The sequence below is a fragment of the Anastrepha obliqua genome, chromosome 1, assembly GCF_027943255.1.
Source record: "Anastrepha obliqua isolate idAnaObli1 chromosome 1, idAnaObli1_1.0, whole genome shotgun sequence".
Classification (NCBI taxonomy): Eukaryota; Metazoa; Arthropoda; class Insecta; order Diptera; family Tephritidae; genus Anastrepha; species Anastrepha obliqua.
In genome coordinates this window covers 125523792-125548165 of record NC_072892.1, presented here as the reverse complement: position 1 = coordinate 125548165, position 24374 = coordinate 125523792, and the positions used below count along the sequence as shown (strand labels likewise).

The following is a 24374-nucleotide window of genomic DNA, read 5'->3' as shown; positions in this document are numbered from 1 at the left end:
AAGGGCGTATTTTATAGGATTTGTCAAAGAAAATAAAATTTTACGGACTTTTAAAATGAAACACATTAACAAAATATTGCAATGACCATAAAAGGGGTTTATTGAAGTCTTTTTATAAGCCATTAATGTTTGGGTATAATCTCGGTACAATGTGACAAGTTGATAGATTTAAAAAAATCATGTTAAAAAAATTAAAAATCAGAGACTGCACAAACATATCTCCATGCGAGTTCCTTAGTTGGCGTCAATGGACTATTACGTCTACACTGAAATATGGTGTACAGTCTATAGATGTATTCATGAAAATATTACTGCAGCAGTTCATAATTCGTAAGAACTCGTAGAATTCCTAACTATTATGTGAATCTCGATTTTCCAGAAATCTCTATTCCTTAACAAGCTTGGACTAAAACGTTGAATTTTAAAACGTCTATAACTATAATAAAGTGTCCTTGAAGCTGTGTGAGCTATATGCTGGCGTGTTGTTATTGTTGTAACAGCATAAACAACATACATATGTCTACAAATCTCTTTTCTTTGCCGGCGTGCATTTGATTAGTTTTTACTTCGATAATAATTATCAATAATACAGAAAACACAGGCTTGTACGGAAAAAAGTGTCTTTATATAACCTAAGTTTATTTTATAATCTCCGATTTTAGGAAAGAAATTTTATATGGGTAATCTCGCTTTATTTTTTTTTAATTACAGATTGGGAGTTAAACTCGAAAAAGTAGATAATTTCATTATATATAAACCTATTATTAGATTTTTTGAGAGAGCTGAGCTTGGATGAGCTGCTGATGATGTGAATAGAGGGCACACATGACCGTGAGGTCGAAGCGCAAACCTAACTTACATTCACTCGTTAATCATCTTAAATTAAAGGCAGCAGATAATTTGTGCATACTTACAAATATAAAATTAGCGACATTTTCTAATATTTATTTTATACTATCGGGAATTTCCTAAGAAGTTAAAGGTTTTTCGTCATTTTGTGCTATTACAGCCTATCGCTATGAAGTGTTCTCTAAAAAAACTTCTAATTTAGATAATTTTTATAATGAAATTTTCTTTTACTATCGGTCTTGACTTATGTGGTTTCTTATTTATCAGTGTGTTTTTTGTTTTTATCAACTTAAAGCACCTGCTTTTCAACCACAAACTCATATCACTAGCCGACTGCGGTTACACTGATATGACGGCGCAACTATCAAGAAAATTACTCTATGCATGTATGCATGCGTGTGATTATTTCTATATACATACATATATACTCATACATATGCAATACGCACACGGGTGCTTGTGGGTGTTTTATAAATGAAATATTTGCTTTGTAAAGGTGATGAAATAATGCTGTTGGGTTTCGAGGGAAGAAATTTGCATAGGAGGAATTTGTTAGCTTAATAAGGGAGTGAGTTATAAATATGTACTGACGTTGTTGTAATTTTATAATATATTAACATTTAACGAATAATATAAGTGTATGGTATGTACAACATACTTGCGTAAGTGCTGCCACTTTTTAAATGAATATTTAATGGAACGGAATTTCAAGTTCTTAAATTAAAAATAAATACATACATATGCTAAAGGGAGTTGGTTGTACTTATCGGCTGATCACTGTACATGTAAAAGTGCAATTATTTGCAGTAAATAGACACTGCATTGCATAACTATAAACACACCTTATTTTTCACGTGTGTAACCATGAAATGATAAATTTCCTATTAAAATCATTTATAAATAAAATAAATAATTTCTTATTAATCTTGTCGAGTAACATTGACATGTTTATTTGATCACTGATGCATGACTGTAAAACCACGTTATATAGAATTTATTTTTACGTTTAACAGTAAATTAAAATTTTGTATCATTCGACGGAATAATGCGCGAACAAAAACCACCACCAAGCGCGGAATAGTGCGCGTGAAAAATAACTCCCTCTTATCACCAAGAACGGAATGATCCGCAATAAATTATTTTTTTGTTGAAGTTTGAGGAAAACAAATAATTTTTGTAATCCTGTAAAACATTCTTTTTCATTAGAACAAACAGTAAAAATCATGCCGACGTAAAGGATTACGTACGCAAGGTATTTTGGGTACATCGCGCAGTTCGAGCGGTGATGCAAAAGGTTTAAATTAGAGCTCAATTTGACCTCTTTTCTTGAAAAAGAAAAATGTCATCATGACGACCTTACAAAAAAATTGCCACGCGCCCTGTGATAATGTTTCGTATTTCGTATGAGAATAGAACAAGAAAATTCAACATTTTCACAAATTATTTATTTACTATAATTTATTATATTGGTGGCGCAAATTACTCACTCATTTTTGCAAATGGCAAAATTCAATGCCAATCAACCGGAATGAACCAACTTTTTATGTATTCTTGACTGAGCTGGAATGATTAAAATTCCAATATCATTTTCCAATTCCATTTTCAAATCAAAGTAGACCTATAGTCTTGTACAGTTATAATATACAATTCAAATTTTACAGTATTTCATTACATGCCACCAGGAAAAATTGTGGTAGATTTTAGTAAATGCGGTAAATTGTGTTTATAGTTTTCTCCCACAGTGTATTTTATGTAACTGAGTTCATTCATTCCATTCGGCCATTTTGTTCGATGCATGTAAATAAGAGATGATGCAAGAAAAGTTTTTATTGAACGCAGACAGCCGTAAAGTGCTTATTTTGCATGTATTTCTATTTTTAGTAGACAATTTTAAAATTAAAAGCGCATAATTTCTGCTCTGACGCAATTTGATTTTTATGGAAGAGGCTCAAGGTATTATACATAAAAATGTTCAATTAAGGGATGATTCAGGCTATTTTAAATTGAAATCCACGCGTGTCGATAAAGGAAATACATTTTTCGCATAGCTCTCTGAAAGGCGCCACAGGTCTGCCTGAATTTCGATGGTTGATTTTGCGAAAATATTTTTTGATGATGATTACTGACAAATAAACTGTAATTGTGATTATTCATATCCACTTTCAAGTTCGCTACTGCCTTTGAAAATTTGGCGCATGGAATGTAAATTTTGGAAATTCGTATCAAAAATTGTTCTGGTGTCAGTCTATGCTGGGTTATTTTTTTGGTTTTAGCCTGTTACGAAATGCCAAAAACCATGTGCTTACTTGGATATCCTTATCGAGAGTTATAATTGTCTTAAAGAAAAAAACCTTTTATACACAAATACTCTTCCTGCGCACCAATCGTTGTTTTCTTGAAGTGAAAAATTCCATCTGGAATATAAGACTTCTACTATTTTACTATCAACGAAAAAAAAAGATTGACTGGAAAACATTGCGAATATCGTGAAAAAACTCACCGCATCAAAACTTTTTTGACTCACTGTAGGTCTCTGTGTATACACATGCACAGTCAATCACACCTTATTTGATACAAATACAATTTTTTTAAAGCTGCTGCGAGAATTTTCTGTATGTTTTTGGTTTTTTTGTATTACAATGAAATGAGTGAACATGTTTTTGTATTTTAAATTAAATAAAATTAAAAATTAAATAAAAAATAAATTAAAATTAAAAACAAAAAAATTAAAAAAAAAGTTAAAATAAAAAAAGTTAAAATAAAAAAAAAGTTAAAATAAAAAAAAGTTAAAATAAAAAAAGGTAAAATTTAAAAAAAATATTTAAAATTAAAAAAAAAAAATTAAAATTAAAAAAAAATTTAAAATTAAAAAAAAATTTAAATTAAAAAAATAAAATTTAAATTAAAAAAATAAAATAAAATAAAATGGAAAAAAAATTAAAACAAAAATAAAAAAAGAGAAAAAATGAAAAAGAATGAAAAGAAATGGGAGGAAAAATTTAAAAATAAATTTAAAAAAATTAAAAATCAATTTAAAAAAATTAAAAATCAATTTAAAAAAAAAATAAAATAAATAAAAAAAAAATTACAATAAATAAAATATCTGCATACTCTGTTTTGCCATTTCCTCTAAAATAATATTATGAAATATAGAATACTTCACAAAAAAAATGTGTATATGTATCAAATAAGGTGTGAGATACTGTATGTACTGTAGCGTTGACGTTTTCTGAACTTACTCGACATGGTCCCCGCCGATACATTATCGAGCTGACAGGTATTCATAAAAGTACGCAATCACCATTGTTTGAATGCGTGCGTCTTAGCGAATAAGCACTTTAAATTAAATAAACAAAAAAAGAGCATTTACTGACGCTTTAAAATTAACCACACGCGGAATCACTTGCGCAAAACAGCCATTCATATTTTGACTACATGCGAGTACTATCTGTGAATGTGTGCCTCGTACTTACCTATGTATATGTGTATCTCTTTGCAAACTCACACAAGGCAAAGAAAAAATTGGCTGATTGCTAAGAAAAAAAAAAATGAAAACAGCTGTACACGTGGATGGGCTTTCATCAGGGTTTGACGTTTTTATGGCTGTATGTGAACGAAATAGTTTCGTTACATTCATTTTACGTGTGCTTGTATGTGTGTACTCTATCTAGCAAATATATAAATGCACCCAGCAGGGATCATGCGCTGCTAGTGGTATCCCTTCCATCTCCACAAAAACAACTGGCTGACGGTTGATGACTATTACATTCCCTTTGCAATCGCTTGGAACTATGAAGGGAGGCCAAAAAGTGGCGTAATGTAGACGACAAAAAAAATGTGTACTCGGCAGAAAAAGTCAACCTCATCTTATCTTTAAGAACAAATATCAAACTGAAAGGTCTTGTATATTTAGGAGAATGGCTAAATGTTTGTAGGACCACCAACGCAACATGACTCTTATGGATGGATGCATTGCCTTACGAAAAACGCACACCTCGAGTTTCTTTCTTTTTTGTTTAATAGTATTCTTTAGTTTTTCGAAAAGTACCAAGTAGTATATTGCCATAAAATTGACACCCTTTTCATTATAATCGATCAGAGTCCAAAAAGACAATAGCAATCATCTTTTTCCTGTTGATTGTGATACCTTGCACAACTTCTTAGGCGGTAAATAACCTTTTTTTGTGCTGTTGTAAAGACTCTTGCCGCGACGCAAGTTCATAGTTAACCCTTTCGCGACGGGTGTTGGTCCACAGAGGCTGATTTCGCTTGTACACGGCAGTCATTTATACGTTTACAGCGGCCGACTCCCCCTAGGTACGGCAGTCATTCATTTCTTTACGGCTTCTAGATACGGCAGTCACCTAACGGTTTGCAGCGGATGACACACAATGAAAGCGTGTAAATGCACGAAGATTTTTCGAAAACTTTTTTTAAAGAGAATGTGCAAAAAGTCCAGGGTGCAAAGTCATCTTTTACATTTTTTATTTGATTTCGGTAAACATTTGCTTTTTTCTGTAATTTAAAAAAAGGTTAAAGCCAAAAATTTTTAGGTTTTTTATAAATATTTTTTTTTTATATATGTTTTTTTTTATTAATTTGTTTTTTTATAAATATTTTTGATTTTTTATAAATATTTTTGATTTTTATAAATATATTTTTTTTTTTTTTATAAATATTTTTTTATAAATATATTTTTTTTATAAATATGTTTTGTTTTTTTATAATTATTTTCTTTATAACTATTTCTTCTAAAAAATTTTTTTCTAAAAATTTGTGAATATTTTAATTTTGTTTTTGTTTTATTTTTTATAAACATGTTTTTTTTTATATAATACAATTTTTTTGTACCATTTTTAACCATTTTTTAACCATTCTGGAAGTCCCACTGGTCCCCTTTTGTAGAATTTTCACACCAGTGCTTCATTAGAAATTTACCTCACAAGTTAAGGATTTTCCTGCAGGGTGTGAATGAGCGTTGATTTCTCTCTTTGGCAAGTTTACTTGGCATGAATACATGCATACACTCATACATACGTACATCCCACACTTATTTACATCCATATTTCGTAAACTATGAATCTATAGACACGTGCGGTTTTTTTGAGGTAAGAAAAAAACCTTTACACAATAATCAATTCAGTTTTAGTCATGCATACATACATACACCTGTATGTCTGGTATTAAAAATAAATCGATTCTTGCAGTGACTACATTAAACTGAAAATCACATAATAGACGAGAATAACGCAAATAAACAAATCAAATATTTTGCGAGTTTCTCTTAAAGCCAACAGAATATGCAAATATGTATATGTATAATCTAGCAGATGTAGGATTCATTTTATTTGTTTTGAACTGAATGGCGTTCAAATTTTGTATATCAATATTTTTGAGCTGAATGTTCATTGATAGATACGCAAAAAAAAATATTCTCGGACCAAAATTAAATTAAAAAATGTATTTCTCACGCGACATAAACTCAAATCAAATATACGAAATCTTTACACACAAATATATCAGACCTTTTGTTGTTATCTGCGCAAATGCGTTCAAAATTAATAGCTTTAATTAAAATAGTAATAAATAACGAAAAAAATAAAAATAAAAATAAAAAATATAGAAATTTAGTATTTTCACACAAAAATATACATACATATACATACACACATACACATATCTCTATATTTGTTCCCATATACATAAGTACCAACATCTCTAGTGGTTAGCTGGTTACCTTCAAATGTCATTATACTCGTACTCGTAACAACTTTTCTTACCAATCTTTCCACTTTCTAATCTATTCGAATTTATCAACTTTTTTAAGCCGTTGAAATATATATTTGTGTACAAAAGTTTCGTATGTTAAAGCTGTAAAAAGTTATAAGCATCCATTACTGCCTAATAGGATACAAATATGTTACTTTTTTTTGCTTCTCATACACACGCACCTTTATTTATACATACATATATAGTGTATTTGTATGTACATTTGAAAATATTTAAATTTATTAATTGCTGCGCTCCCTCGAATGTCATTAATCTCAATTGAGTATCCTATTGTTAGAAATTATTTGCATATTTTTTTATTTAATTCACCATCAACTTGCATAGTCTACGTTGCTACAGCGTCTGTATATCATTTATGGAATATTTTTCTGTGAGAATGATAAAGTCAGCCTATGTTGATGAGCCACAGGCCACCTTAGGCCAACCACTAGCCGTTATATTTATTGCTCGTAAAAGCGATTGTGAATTAAAAGCTCAGCGTCGTAGGCTCGAATGACATATGAAATTTTCCTATTTTTCGAGACGTACTTTTAGTGGAATACTAATTTGGTTAGGGATTTATAGCGGCAAGTTATTTATTAAAAAAAAAAAACCAAAACAAAAAACGCGTGTGCTGAGACGGTATCATCTCGCATGTTTCTCAATAATGAAATGTAATACTTCTTAAAAAATATAACACGCATACTATAGCATTTACATATACATACATACATTCATACATACGAGTAATAGGCTTGTATGGCAAGTATTCACAGCATTTCTTGGCCTGCTTCCCCAAGTTTTATGTGATTACAGTTGCTTCGAAAATTATGTTCTTATTGGATTTTGAACTGATTGATTACTTGTTCGACTCACACAAATTTTTGGTAAATTTATTATATGCCGTCTTCTCTGTAGATGTGCGGATTTTTAATGACAAACCAATTTCATAATAATATTTTCACAATAAGCTTCTTGATCCATACATTTCAATGCAATATTTCTTAAATGATTTTCTTACTAAAATACTCGAAGATCGATATCAAAATCAAAGCAAGGTCTTCACTATTACCGAAATCTCAACTCAATTTTTTCTATAATCATCTGAAAATAAAATAAATATTATTTCTCCAAATTTACAATCCTTCATATAAAAAAAATTGTCGATCGTACTTTGTATGGTAGTAAATGAGTGACAGCGTCAGGAATTTTTTTTTTTTTTTTTTAATTTTTTTCTTTTTAATTTTTTTATTTTGTTTTTTTTTTTTTGCAGCCACTTTATTGTATAAAAATTTAATGGGCTATAAAACTGCTTACCAAAAATTATTCTAAAACTTCTTATTAAAAGGTTTGAAATTTTAGTGGAAATTTGCACAAAGCTTGAAAAAACGATGTTTATGGTTCTTGTCGTATAGTGTATTACTCTATAAAATAAAATATATGTGAATTATAAAAAATTAGTAGATTTTAAATAAACAAAATATAAAAAAATTAATCATTAAAATAAACAAAATTAAAATTGTCAAAACGCGCACACCTATTTTATTGCCCATCAATGTACATACTGAAATTAATGAATTTATCTTCATGTTAGATGGTAACTATTGCCGTGATGTGAGGAATAGTTTTTACTCCTTTTTTTAATTTTAAAAATTTTTATATATTTTTCAAATTTTTTTTAATATATATATTTTTATATACATAAGTATATACATACATATATAAATATTAAAAAAGAATTTTATATTTTTCTTATATTTGTTAACTTTTTTTATATATTTTATTTTTTTTAATATTTTTTTATATAATATATCTTCTTCTAATATATAAAAATGAATGTGTGTCTGTATGTCATTGATGAACTCAGAAACTACTTCACCGATTATTATAAAAATTGGTATATATATGCAATTTTCCTACAGCTAGTTTTTTATATATTTTTTAGATATTTTTTTATATTTTGTTTTTATATTTATGATATTTTTTTATTTTTCTTATATTTATTAACTTCTTTTATATATTTTTTTATATTTTTTATATTTTGTTTTTATATTTTTGATATTTTTTTTATATTTTTTCATATTTTTTTATTTTTATATATTTTTTTAAATTTTTTATTTCTCTTTTTATTTATTGTTTTTTTTTTTTTCTTTCATAGCTTTATTTGCTTTTTCCGTATTCATTCCACTTGCCGCGACTTGATCAACATTTTTTTAGGCCTCGTAACTAATTACAATGAGTACAACAAATATAGTATAACTGTGTTCCCATTTTGATATTCGCTGCTTTTAGGCAATTTTTATACATCTTTTTTGTTTGTTATCTCACTAACTGCTGCTTTGTTAAGCTTTTGATGCTGACAGTTTTTAGGGAACGTGCTGCGCGTTGTGTTTGAGCGTTGGCTTTTTAAGTGTAATTTTAAACATACATACATACACACACACATACTACATACATAGTTTTGGTGTTAACGGGCGGGCGGTGTTTTTTGTTTTCTTTGTTTAGGTGTTTTTTTTTGTTTTCGTAAGTCAAAGAACATGCGTGTGGAGATTGCAATTTTTTCACTACTTTTTCCTTATATCTATTAACTGCGCTCTGAGTTTTTGCAACATACGACTCTTTTCGTCCAATGTTTAGCTACATAATTTTCTCTATGCGCCCATGGCGCAGTAAGTGCCAAGGCTAACATTTTGTTGTTTTTGTGTTTTTTTAGTTTTTTTATTGTTTTTATTTTTTATTTTTTGTTTTAATACAAAGCTTGCGCTAACGCTTTATTCTTCGCCTTTTTAGCAGTCGCATAGGTCAAGTGGTGCTTTTGCCGCTGCCTGTCGTCCAAGTGACTTTACTATGAGTAAGTAATGCTTCACCTCCTTGGTACACATATTTTTTTCCTTTGAATATTTAAATAATCACTTTATTTAATGTCCGCTTGCATATTCATATGCAGATGTGTGTGTGTGTGTGAGAGTTTGGCCTACACGCATGGCGACGAAATTCTCCTTAACCGCTTGACTTTAATACAAAGATTTATTGGGCGTTTACGTGCGGCTGAAGTACGCATACGTAGTGTATGTGTGTGTGTGTGAGTGTGAGTGCGAGTGTGTGTGGATACCCTACTTTTGGCATGCGGCTTTAAAAATAAAAATTTAGGTCAACACACGCAGTGGAGTATAAAAAAAAGTATCAGTATTACAATTTAGCTGCACGTTTATTTGCTTTTATTCATTTTTTTGGTTTCTTTTTGGTCTTTGCTTGTTGCTTTCTTCTTTGCAGATTTTTGTCGTTGTTTCTTCTTTTGTTTTCGTTTTTTTTTTTCGAATTTATTAAACTTCATCTTAGTTCATGTTTTTTTATTTTTGTTTGCTTTTCTTGATCACCAGCGTTTTCTGCCATTTGCTTTTCGGCATTCATTTTCGGTTTTATTATTCTTCTTGACTGCGGCATCAATTAACAACGTCATTTATTTACGTCTACTTATCTACATACGTACTTATACGAATACATAAATGTGTGTAACGCGTACTCGTGTACATACACACGCGCATGCACACATATTTCCGTTTATCTATACGCGCGTGTATGCGCGCATAAAAGCTGATTTATACAAAGAAACTTATTCATAAGTGGCAATACTGTTCGTCAAACCACAATCTCTTAAAAATACGTATGTATATGTGTGTGTGTACATGCATATGTATTAATATTTCATTTTTACTATTTATGCTGAATTCATATTCGCTGCCATTTTTGTTGCTACTCCTCCTCGTATCTGTTTGTGTTTTGCTATTCATACTTTTATTGAGTTTGTATGTGTTTATCTGCATATATACATATGTATAGAGGTGTGTGCGTGCGTGTGCTCACATATTGAAAATATAATCGAAATGTCTGTCACGCGCCTTCAATTTACCACGTCGACTACGTCGCACCGATTGTTTCCCCCTCATATGCTCTCTCCCTCTCGTTATGATACTCCTCAATTTCTGATTGGCATTTCATCGTTTGCCTCTTCATCTTTTGTATGTTTTGTAATTTATTTAGTATGTAATTATTTGTATGGACGGCGTCGATGATTCAGTTCGTAGATTTAACTAGAAAACGAAAATTCCGTTTGAAAGTTTAATGCATTTTTTACTACTTTTATAGCTTATGGTTTTTTAAATTCGTTATTTAGTCATGCTTTCAGTCAAACGATTAAATTTCAACTTTTTTTATTGGTTTTATATAACTTCTATATGTTAGCATGGCGCAAAATGTATGTCAAAATTATTATAAACAATTGCCGACGAATAAGTAGGTCGAAAAGAATAAAGTGCGTACGCGATTTGGTTGAAAAGAAATATAATTTAAATTTGGGTTAGAACGAAAAAGCTGTTGTGCTTATTTTCAAACTCTTAGGTATGCGGTTGGAAACTGTAGAGCATCTCCTTTGCGGATGTCCTGTGTTATTCAAAACACGCTTAAAATATTTGGTGCCACCACAGTTTGATGGATTGGGAGATATTTCAGCAATGGATCTCCCTAAATTCGCAAGAAAAACACGCACCATGCGGCTGGACTAAATATTTCAAAACTCATAACTAATGTACTCCATCTGGTATCGCTATCGACCGAAGCTCGGTCTATGCGTGACTTGCAAGTGAATCAGTTCAACCCATGCTAATCTAGGTATTCGGTTAGGAATAAGCGGGTGGAAAAGAGTGCTGACTTTTCTTACTCCATTGCAAACTTCTTTATTACTAACCAGAGAAGCATATTAAAGTATAGACAGAGGGAGAAAGCATCAAAACCCATCTGATATAATATAAAGAAAGTCAGGCGCAAAGACAAGACACTAAATGACGAGATAAGACACTAAATGACGGTGTGCCCATCTAGTCGTCTGGTGCTAGTGATTCGCAGAAGACAAAATTCCAGATCTATCAAAATACAGCTATCAGGAAAGTTGCTTCCTGATGTCTCCCCTGCAACATTCCCTGAAGACATTTGCTAGATGTCTGATGCTAGAGCGTTCCACCGACAGTCGGTTCTACGTTACCGGAACGACCCGGATTTATATCCGGCAAGGACTGCCACTTCAGCAGCATTCCCCATATACATATGTTTGGGGAATGTTTATTCTGCTGCAACAACAACATTTGCTAGAGCCTGAGTCATCTTCCAGGCGAGTCAAGAGACGTCTCTTCGACTATACTGACGAGATCCAGGGCCAACAACAACTGCAACTACTGCACCGGACATTATCAAGATAGACACTCATCCGGAGACTCTCACCAACTTCCTAAACTTCCGACTCCCAAATTCCGGATACCTACCACCACTCATTGTAGACGAAGAGCTTCACCTGCCTTGTGAGACTCGCGTAACTTTGGCTCAGTTACGGTCTGGGTATTGTAGGAGGTTAAACTTCTACTTATCCAGAATATATCCCAATATACTCAATATATTTCCGGCATGTGAAGGTAGACCGCGCGATATTAACTAAATTAGACTCGACACATGCAAGTATACGTTACATCTCTTCATTTCTGCGAAAAAGAGGTAAGAGCGGGTCAAAAGTTTATCAGGAGGATGTCTTAAAAGGCGTTGGCAGTGAGGCAGTTCAGCAGTACTCTCTTCAATAGAGGGTGCTGGATCTTTCAGCAAGAAGTGGTCAGAAGTGGAGTCTCGAAAAATTTTTGGTTCGAGCACCGACGTCAATGTCCACGGAAACCGTGCGTGCTAAAATTGCTGAATGGCCTAATCATTTGAAGGTTTGTGTAAAAGCAAATGGTGACCATTTCGAATGAAAATGTAAACAATTTTTTGTAGTATTTACATGATTAATTAAAACTAACTTCATTAAAAAAGTATTATAATTCCATATATGTAACGGATTTAACTTGTAACAGAACTTATGGCAGGTCTAAGTACATGTTTTTTATTTATTTTATTTTATTTTATTTTAAGAATAACTAACACTCGTACTCAGTTTTTGTACGACGTCGAATGCGCAAAACTCCGTTTGAAGGCTGAAAACCATTTCCTCATTCAATAACAATTCTTTATTGATTTACACTTACAATTGCCATTGATAGTTTCAATAAATCGCGAAGGAAAAAAAGTATTTGCATAATAGTCAACTGACTATTGATGAGTGTCGCTGCTTTGTCTCTGTTCCTTAAATAAAATAGTTTGCAATAAACTCACACACGCGCATATTTAGCAGTCTGTGTGCGACAAGTTAACCTTGTGTCTCTGCGCGCTAATCGAGTTTCCTATTAACTACATATTTTGTAGCAACTCACAACGCTGTGTTGTAATGCACATATTTGCCTTGCCACACAACAACAAAAGCAAAGAGTTGTAGCCACCATATTTGTTATGCTACTGCATTGCAATGTCACATTAAAACATGATTTCATGACTTTTTTATGTCGCCGTAATTTCTATTTTCATTTATTTTTATTTTTGGCATTGCAATGCCACAAGGAGAATAGTGAGATGAAGGAGGCGAGTAGTCTACGCAAACGGAGCAATTAAAATGCAAATAAAAACCATGATGACAATGTATATTAGTAATCCAACATTATTTCCCTATTTGCTACAGAAGGATCTTAAAAGACGCTTCGCTTCTTGTACTTTTACAACGCAACTTAAATATTCATAAATAGTTAATGCTGCTTTAAAAGCATCTTAAACTCTACTTTATCCTCGTAAGTCAATGGTTAACACTGGCTCGTTAAGTTTTATAGTTGCGCTAAATATATATACATATGTACATATACAGTTTACTTAAAAGTTTATGCCATTCTGGATTGGTTAGTAGTCAGTCAAGTTAGACAGTCGTCGGTGCTTTACTCACTCACAAGTCCCTTTGTGGGTGTTGCGTCATGCAAAACTGGCTGATTTTTATAGTAAGCTTCAACATTTTTTGCTTGTGTTCTGTGATGTTAATACATACTTTTGGCGCATTCTGTTGTTAATAAAAATACAACTACGTACGTACTTACTTAGTCACTAGCCTTTTTGCGTGGTTCTCGTAGAGTTCAACAAACTCGTAATTATACCGTAAAAATCATTGGTTTGGCCGCAGTCACGCGCACGCCAGCTTAATATTCTGCTTGGAGATGAAACGATATTGCATAGATAATTCTATTCGATTCCGAAAGGTTTAAGATCAATTGGAGGGGTGATATTCGGAAGCTTTAGAAATTTCAAATTTTCAAAAGTTTGAGGTCAGCAGGAGGAGAATATTTGATATCAACTTGAAGAATGATATGAAATATCAATTTGAGAATTTAAAATTTTTCAAAAGTTTGAGATCAGCAAGAGGGCAATATTTGATATCAGCTTGAAGGATGAAATTAAATATCAATTTGAGAATATAAAATTTCTCAAAGGTTTGAGATCAGCTTGAAGGATGATATGAAATATCAATTTGAGAATTTAAAATTTCTCAAAGGTTGAGTTCAATAGGAGCAGAATTTCAGATATCAACTCGAGAATTGTACGGTTCTTGTTGTTGTAGTAAAAGCATAAAATAGTTCCCAAAAATTGTTGGGAAGTGCTTCTGAAGTAACAATCTTTGGAGTCGGTTTAAATCCGGGTTGTTAGATATCAGTTTCAAATACAGTACAAAAAGTTTCCCGAAGGTTTAATGCTACTCAGGCTACCCAGAGATGACATCACTAAAGTCATCAAATTCAAACAGAAGTTCCAAATTGAGGTAAACCGCAGTAGGTAGACCTGAATTTGACACGAAACACCAGGAGTGTACGCTGCACTGACACACAGATAGCTCGAGGACACCAGAAGTCATAGGCGCTGAACATATGACCCCAGATCCATGCGTTCTGTGTCGATGGTTAGTTTTCAAAGCATTTTTCAAGCGGAGATGTATGCTATCTGTATATGTGCTGTGATTAACGCACACAGAAATTTTCAGAATGAGCGAATTACCATTCTGAGCGACAGTCAGGCGCCATCCAAGGCTCTGTCATCTTGTGATATTAAGTTCTCACTGATTCTTGAGTGCATCGAGAAACTGGTATGTTGTAGCAGCATAAACATTCAGCATACATGGACAGGGAATGCGGCTGGAGTGACAGTCCTTGGCCGGATATAAATCCGGTTCCGGTAACGTAGAACCGACTGTCATGGGAACGATGGTAAATTGGTAAACTTTTGCGGCTTCGTTAATCTAAAAACAAACAAAAAATTAAAGTGAATAGGTGATTGATCTACCGCTCACGGTTTTGGTGCTGGGACTGCCAGCTGATCCTCCATAGAGGTATCCAGTTATATTGGATATAGACAGCATTTCCTCTGTGGTGAGTGTTAAGGTAAGGCCTGTGCTCGGTCGTTAGAGCCTCGTTTGCTCAGACAGGGGGTGCCGCATGAAGGTGAGGTGGATAGTTGAATAGGATACGCTGTATATTCTCATCTCCACCCCATCTGCCCATATATCATATATAAAATATTGCGCCCCTCTATGTTCTACACTGGAGGTGTAGGAACTTATGATGATGATGAATTGGTAAACTTAGGGAGCATTGCCGAGCGCTTTCTCAAATTTTCGCCAGATAGACCTCGTACACTACCTCCCCAAGCGCCTCAATAACATTGATCTTCCATGTGTCTAAAAGGCATGGGCACTACTCAGAACCAATATACATACTAAAAAGTTCTTCAATAAGTAATTCATTTTCTAAGCAAAGTGCTAGAGTCACTGCTTGACTGTGTTTTTGGAGCGTCAAAACTTCAAGCAACCATTAAAAATTATTTGCAAAAGTTCAATCATACCAAAACTGTGCTTTAATTTAACTTATTCTGCCTGCTGCTCGGTTAGAACGTAAGGAGCTGTGAGAGATACTCACGCAATGTAGCTCAGATGCTCTTCTTTTTGTATTTACAGTTTTTGGTTTTTGACTTAAAAAGCGGCTATAAAGATAACTGCGAAATGCGAATGTGTTCAAGAACTGTGCGTCTCATTTAAGTAGGTATGTATGTATGTATGTAGATATGTACTTGAGTTCATCGGTCGTCAAAGTCTTTGAACGGCCTTCATCAGCGAGTTGGTGAGCGTTGCTTCAGCTACACAGACAAGTCTATTTTTTTGTTGGTTTTTTATTTTTTAACTATTTTTAACTTTGCCTTTGCGTTCATACTTTTTTCTTTTATTTGCTTTATTGAATCTTCTAGTCTATTGGCTCTGATGTTCTCATTCGCTCGTCTGTTTGTGCTTTCTCAACTTTGTTTCATGCCAACTTGGAGCTCTTCGGTGTTAAGTGCAGGTATTTATTGATTTTGTGCGCTGAAATTGCCTTGCATCCTTAAAGCACTCATACACAAGACGCACATAGAAAATTCCTTTGGGTCTACTTCAATGTTTTGCAGTGCGCGCAATGCAATTTCTTGAAATATGTTAATAAATTTTGTTTGCGTATTTCGTATTTGCGGAGTTTATCGGGTGCGTCTAGTTGTGGCATGGACCAGTTGAAGGCGAATGGCCGGTCTTGCAGCGTTCAAAGCACTACTACTAATATATAATTTGGATGTCTGTCTGTTGTGTAGTTTATTCGCCATGTATCGGTAGCTTTTGAAATTTTTGCGTTCATTTAAGAAATTCCTCGAACTGGTTTTTTATGCATTTTGAATCGTTCGGTTTTCACTTGTGATTTATTTTGTTGTTTGTGCGCTGTCTACCACACACCACACCACATCACACACGACGGACGAGTGAGTTCATTGTTGTTTTTGTTTTCAATAATATATTCGTATGTATGCACCTATGTATGTACATACATGAGGTCTGTATGTATTTTCATAGTTATTTGGTTTTGCTTTTACTCATTGCTGACGAAATTTAATTAAAAAAAAAAAAAAATGTTTAATTGGAGATGACTGCTTGAGTCACGGCGGCAATCAAGCAATGAGGCTGGCAGTCACACAGCCCTACTTCCAACGTTGTTGTTGTAGCAGTACCTATGCGTCGTCCCATTCGCATACTCTTACTTGGCTGCGCGCTTCCATCGCTGCCATAAATTTCGTTGCAGAATTTATGATGGTACGCACCTCCTGCGGCCGGCCGCTAACTTTACCACTCTTTATTATTTATGTTTGGCACGCCGAGTTACTGTGCGTCCATATGCACAGTTAGTAATTACAATTATACATATATACATACGCGCGCATATAAATACTTGCTGCGCCTTGAGTCGCACACAGCCTCATCGTCTTGTACCAATTTCACATTAGTTCCACTCCGCACAGCACTTTATGAATACCGCGCCAACGTCTGCTATCGTCTAGGCAGCCAAGCCAAGCCGGGTAGTCGTGCAACCAGGCAATCAACCGGCCAGCTACTTATTCTATCCAGTCAGCGTGTGTGCCAGTTGCATTCATGGTCGGTGTTTTATTACGCCGCAGCCTCTGTTCCAATTTCAGCGTCATCCCCGCAAAACCATGTCGATCGATCTGAGCCTCAGCTCACCTCATCGCACCGCACTGCACCGCACCGTACTTCACACCAACCAACTAACTTGTCATGCACGTCTGCCTGCCCTACTTCTTCATGCCCACAGTGCGCTTACCTCCAGGCGCCTGTTTGCCTGAATTTATATACCAGTATGTGCCCATACTTTATGTTCCCAGGCGGTGCAACATTAATCTTTATATTTCTTTAGATAAAAAAGAAAAAAAAACAAAATAAATAAGTACAAAATGAAAAATGATATAAATTTGCTTAAAATGAGGTAAATTATTATTTATGCATGCACTTCATTATTCTGAAAGTAGTGTAAAAAATGTGGTGCCGGTTACTGTAAGTGAGATTGTGAAATAAAGCATTATTTTGAAATTTTATCTATTTTATCTATTTTTAATTTTTTATATTTTTCATTTAATATTATATATTTTTTATATAAGTGCAATCCCTTAATTTCTTACAAAAGAACACTTATCTAACTTTGTCTCTTGTTTCCTTTTTTGTTTTTAAAGAAGCCATCTGCGCAGGTAGAGTAGAAAGCGAAGCTGGCTGAGTTTGTCCTGTTCTTCCCAGGCCTTCATTTGTTATCTTTCGGCATTCATCTGTTATATTTATATGGCTTACGAATAAACCTCCATATTTAAATTGCTAGGTTGGTGTGGCCCATTATAAAACTCATTGCATAAAATCTCTTTTGAACCAGCCAGTATTAGCACCTATTCTCCGTTCCCACGACAGTCGATTCCACGTTATCGGAACGACCCGGATTTATATCCGGTCAGGGACTGTCACTCCAGCAGCATTATCCGTACAAATATGGGGAATTTGTATGCTGCTACAACAATAACAATCACCTTTTTACGCGCTTCCTTAATTTAATTATTCCAAAACCCCAGTCTCTCCCTGAACAAACCCCGAGGAAACAGTTTGTTAGATGAGACACCAATGACCGATGAATTGACCGCGCTTAACTGTTCCTGGTAAACTGCTACAACAGCAACCAAAGAGCTTAATCGCGCATGAAATGAATGATAATGAAAAATATGCGGTGTCATTTTCGGCTTGTGAAATTTCCACATTTTTTCTAATATTTTGTTGGTACAGAATTCTTGAGACACCATTAAAACTGTTAGCATTTTTTGTATTTCAAAACTATAAATCTTTTGATTAAAAGCGGCGAGTTGTCTTCTTGTCCCTCGAACCGAACTGAGCCTCAGGTTAAAAGAAAAAAATCAAAGTATATTTATTTTTACTTTGTTTTGCTTTTTGTTTTTTTCACTCCCACAAAAGTCGGGATTTATATTCAGCCAAGGACTGTCACTTCAGCTTATGCTAGAGCAATAACAACAACTACAATAATAGTAACAACAACATTAATAACAGCATTATCAACAACAACAATAACCACATCAACAAAAATCGTTTTGACGAACGGTACACGAACCGTGGAAGCGAATATACCAAATTTTTCATCCAGCTCGCATCCCGTTTAAAAATACACTCCGCTGCAAACAGTCGATTTTTTAGTGGCTGAATTTATTTTTTTGGTATGTGCCAGAGGAGGTACCAGAGAAAGAGGAGGGCCTCCTCTACGTTTTAAAGATCAGGTAGAGAAGGGCATGGCTTCGTTTTGCATCTCAACTGGCGCCGGTTAGAACAAGAAAGAAACGAAATCGCTAAGCGTTTGCCGGCCAATCAAGAAGAAGAAGATGCGCCATTGGATATTTGCCCATGCTCGTAAATATTCTCAAACTCACCCGGGCGATTGTTTCTGCAAAGCGACTTTGTTAATATTTCCTCAGTTAAACCAGATAACTATCGAATGGTGGAGGGCTTCAAAGGCTTGATGGCTCCTTCACTTCCTGCACTTAAGTAATTCGCGTTCAGCTTTTAAAGTCATAAAGTCACCATAATTAAACCTCTTTTTCCTATAAACGGCAGCGATTTATATTAATTTTGAAATCATTCCAAAAAATGATTTTCTTGTTTTACTGCTTGCCACATACAATAGTGAATCGCCATGGGTATCAGCCGCAATTATAACGCATATATGTATGTATGTGTGTAGCTGCCGTAGTTGCTTATGTTCCACTCATTTTTTCACATTGCCTTACTGCAGGTCAATAGTCGTACCATTGGCGGCGTACACTACATACGTTTTGTTTATTATATTTCTTTCTTTTTACCGTTGTGGCATTTCCATTTTGTTGCTATAAATTCACATACTTCCTTTTCAGGCACCACTAATTTCCTACGCTGGCAAGAACCAACCATGCCTGCGGCGTCTACACCTATTTCCCATTAATACTCATATGCGTCATAAGGTCTTTCTTTCAGCCGTTCAGCCTTTCAGCCGTTCAGTCTTTCAGCTTGACTTGTGTTTCGTAAAGACAGTCTGCAGGGGATCGAACAATAAACTCTCGTCGATTCAGGGTACCCTTACCATCGGTTATGAGTCGAGTGCATATCGCATGCGTTGAAGATAGTTGAAATAAGAAACTTGGAATTCTTGCCTCTTGCTGCTTCTTTCGCTTCGATATACACATACATAAGTGCTGATGGGTTTTATACACATACAGATGTATTTGTATAAGCGTAGTTGTGTGCATGTCGAACTCTGATATGGTCGGTCGGTCGGTACATGAGCGTTGAACGTTTCGCTCCCAGGCGGCAGCAGCAGCAGCAGCAGCCACCACCACCACCAACACCGCCGCTGTAGTCATCAGTTAGCAGCAGCCACATAGAAATCAACAACTTTGTGTCGTCCGTCCACATTGATTTTTGCCTTTTGTGTGCACTGTTTATGTACTTAGCATAAAAAATATGCATGAGTATAAAAAATAAATAAAAGTCATATAAATGGCCTCTGTGTTAAGAGTTCAAGGAGAAATCTGAGTACGTGCGTGTTCTTTTATTATTACTTTATGTTTTTGTACTCCTTCTGAGCTCTGCGTTTTCTGCCTCGTTCGCATGCAGCGATGTTATTTGTATTTGTGGCCTACCAGAGTTTGGTTCTTTTTTTTTTTTTTGATTTTTTTTTAATTTTGCTTTTTTTATCCCTAGTTCTCATTTAACATCATTCAGCACGTTTGCTTTTATTTCGGTTCTAGCGAGCACCTCCCGCAATCCGGCTATGTGTAGATTCTTTCCTTGCGTCCGACACTTGCACTCGTAAATACATATGAGTACTGTGCCTAAAAATTTCTTTGCTTGTGGTCTCCAATTTCCATTTATGCGCGTATTCTGTTAATCCGTTGCTTTCACTGGAAAAATGCGTCAGACAACACCTGAAGTATATGGCTTGTAGACAGGCGTAATAACTACAAGTGGACTTACATACAGTGGCGAGCACAACCGAGTGCATGATGATTTTTTTAATACGTACAATATTTTTCGAGTTTTTGTTTGCTTTTTGCATTTTAAATTATTTTTAGAAAAATGTCTAGTTTGTGGCTTTACAGTCCATTAAATTTTTTTTTTTTTGAAATTTTTTCTGATGTTCGATGTTTCCTTCCATATAAAAAAATGGAGTCGGAGAAAATGCACAAGACCCGGATCGAAAAAAGATTAAAAAAATGATTTCGTTGATTGCAAAAATTATTTTTGGTGATCGGCGGTTTTTTCTTATAACAATGGAAATTTATAAGAACTGAGGTTTATTTTTTTTAATTCATTTTTTGTTTTCAATGGTCTTGCCCATTTTCTTACTTTCAAAATTCAGAATTTGATGTGGAGTAAAGTGCAAAAACCCATCAGGAAAAAAATTATTAAAAATTTAATCAATTTTTTTTGAGCCGCTTAAAAAATTGTGCTTATATTACTGACATTTCATGAGCCATGTTACTGCGTACCGTAAATTTTGTAAAAAGTTTGAAATTTTGAACAAAAAATCAAAAAATAAAAAAATAACAAAATTAGAAAATCAAAAAAATTAGAAAAATAAAAAATAAGAAAAATAAAAATATAAGAAAAATAAAAAATAATAATAAAAAAAAAGAAAAATATAGAAAAAGAAGAAAAATAAAAATAAAAAAATAAGAAAAAAAAATTTATACTGTAAAGGTGTCTGTACGTTGTCCGCGCATCACTACGAAACGACAACACCAAATGACGTGAAAATTTTTATACATTCATATTTTCACCCAATGAAGGTTATAGGCATGTTTTTATGATGGAACTCCCTTCCCACAGCCCCTTGGCCGCGCCACCACTCTCATTCGTCACTAATAATCGATAATTTGCTTAAATTTAATCCAAAAAATCTTAGTTTTTCCTATTTCCCACTATTTATAGCACACTCTAGACTTCATAATCCGCATAAACTGTTCAACTATTACCCAAATACAAAGTTCAAAACGGTTTGAGATAGAAATTTAATAAAAATAATTTTGCTTGATATTTTTCTGATTGGTTGTTTTGATTTTATTCAACGAGGCATAGCAACGGATGCCGGGTATTGTAATATTATGGTTATTAATAAAAAGTTATTTTCTATTGTATGAAATTATTGTTTGTAATTCTTTTATATACATATCCTAAATCCCTCAAAACTACTCCTATGCGAGCGGGGCCGCGGGTTAAAGCTAGTAAAAAATAAAAATGAAAAAATAAGAAAAATAAAAAACGGAAAACAGGGAAAATCAAAAAAAAGGAATAATTAAAGAAAAGAAAAATAAAAAAATTAATAAATAAAAAAAAATATGAAAAAATGAAAAAGTAAGAAAAAAAGAAATAAAATGAAAAAAAATAAAAATAAAATGAATAAAAAAGAAAAAAAGTAAAAACAAAAAAAGAAATATAATATAAAAGAAAAGAAAAAGAAAAGTAATAAAAGAAAAAAGCAATAAAAAATACACAAAAAACAACGAAAAAAGCTCAAAAAACCATAAAAAAAAATCAAAAGTAAAAAAACAAAAACATTTCTACCCGAAAAACATTGTAAATCTTGAAAACAAAAAACATCACTACCTCAGTTATTCTCGCCACTGTATGTACAAGTACATTGTTTCATGTATGTTTACAGTTCGTATGCCCAAATGCAAGTACACGAAATACGATCGTTTTTACAATTTTACGTAATATCTACACATACATACCTATGTATGTATTTGTGCAGTTGCTCTGGTCTACCTGAGCTAAGCATTTGAGTTCACCTGCTGCTTCTCGGCTATCCAGATTTCTATTTGCTCCTTTGAGTAATGTTGACACATCCATCACCTGGGAGTAACCATTTATGTTAGTTAGTTAGGTATTGGTTTTGTAGCTCTTGGTGGTGGTATTGTTTGTCGGTAGTCTGTTCGGTTCGTCCTCTACTGCTGTCACATTGTGTTGTATGAGTTTTTCATTCTGAAACGTGACGGGCTGTGGCCCTGCTATTTCTTCACTACCTGCATTGCGGCATTTCATTTCGCTGTGATGACTGCTGACAAGTGACAGACTGAGCTATGTTCGTAAAGTATTCATATGTCGAGCTTCTTTGGAGTTTTCGCATCGTTCCAGTTTTCTCTTACTTACGTCTGTACATACATACATACGGGGTCAAAGGTCGAGTTTGGTTTTTTAAATTCAAAGTAAACATATACTTTGCACGACAAACAAATATTTTTGCAATCCATTATCGGCTTACTGATATACGTACATATATATGCTGTTGTTGTAGCAGTTCATATGTATATTGTCCATTATTTTGTTGAAATTTTCACTGAAATGTTTGAAAGAATTGGATATTATCTCGGAATACTACTTTGCCATCTGTCGAAGGGTACACCACCAATCTCTACCAGCTGTCGGTTCTACGTAACCGGAACAACCCGGATTTATATCCGGCCAAGGACTGTCACTTCAGCAGCATTCCTCGTATATGCACGGGGAATGTTTATGCCGCTACAGCAACAACAACAACTACCAGCTGCTAAAAAGATCTCGACGTTCCCAAGACAGTCAGTTCTGCGTTACCGAAATGACCGGGATTTATATCCGCCCAAGGGCTGTCTCCTCAGCAGTATTCCCCATAAACGTATGGAGAATGTTTATGCTGCTACACCAACATCAAAACCATAAGCCATATAGGCCTTATTCAATTACCAATGCGGGTAAGACGTTTTTTTTTATTGATTTTTGTTTTGGATTTCAAAACCACATTTTTGGGGGTTTCTCTTTTGAAGTCCGGTCAATATTGGTTCAATGTGCACAACATTTTAAATTCTATGCTAATACCAAGTTTTTCTTTTCGCCTTACCTTTGTTTGCTGCACTACGAAAGTCTATACTTTTGTTTTAACTTTTAAGTTCGTTCAGCTCTTTCACTTTCTGTAATCGGAAGAGGGAAACCAGTCTTACTCTCGCACGTCTAGGACACCGCACCTCATCTTTTTTAGCATATCCGAATGGTATTCACGCACCAACCCATTCGACTGCGGCGTTGTATGGAGGCTAGGTTTTTCCTAGTTTCTTCTTATCTGCTCAGGTTCACAGCTCTTACCTTTTATTTTCGCCAGCTCCCTTTTCATTTCATTCTCACATTTGTTGCTTCTTGTATTGGTTTTATTCTCATTTTTAAATCATTCAAGTACCGCAGCAATTGCCGCCCAGTACATTGCCTGCCCATATCTCCTGCCTTTGGAGCATAACGAACCCCTTTTTCTGCTTCTTCTTCTTGGCTTTTCGTTTTAGTCTGTTATTTCTGCCCATTCACTTTCCGCCGATTCATATGGATTGTAATACATACTTTTGCGTACATACATTCTAGCTGTTGCTGAGTTGATGACCCCTTTCGATTCCGCTCGTTGTTGCTTTCTTGGTTATCCTTGCGCACTGTTCTAAGTGAGTTTGCGCTCGTTTTCCTCGCTGTTCTTGCAGTTACTTAAAGTCGGTTGCGCCCCACTTAAATTTTAATTGGTGGACTCGACTCGTATGTAAAAAAAAAATCAAATAAAATAAAGTCTGTAATTCCTTTAACGTTACAAATCCGTACTGAATACTGATCCACAAACTCTGCTGTGTTTGCGTTTGGCGCTCGGTTTCACTGGAGTTGCGTTGGTCCGCTGCAAGTTCATCTCCAACATGGCTGTCTGTGCATTCGCTGCAAGTGCAGGCATACACAATTTTGTGTTTTTTATTTGTAAGATTTTTGTATTTTTCTTCTGTCATACAGGTGTGCACTTTTTGGCTGCTGTCTGCTTGTCTGCCTGACTGGCCCGTCGCACACCTTTGGGTATTTTCATTTATTATTACAAATCCCGCTCGTTACTCTGGTGCGGCTATGGCTGGTTGGCGGCATTTATGATTGT

At 34.2% G+C, this 24374-nt stretch overlaps 1 protein-coding gene and 1 pseudogene across 2 annotated transcripts in view; both read left to right on the top strand.

The window, feature by feature from the left end:
- LOC129236025 (AN1-type zinc finger protein 6) overlaps positions 1-24374 on the top strand; it is a 139857-nt gene that overhangs the window by 74490 nt on the left and 40993 nt on the right. The gene's annotated exons all lie outside the window — the stretch shown is intronic.
- LOC129253318 (cytochrome b-like) overlaps positions 19728-24374 on the top strand; it is a 25269-nt pseudogene continuing 20622 nt past the window's right edge.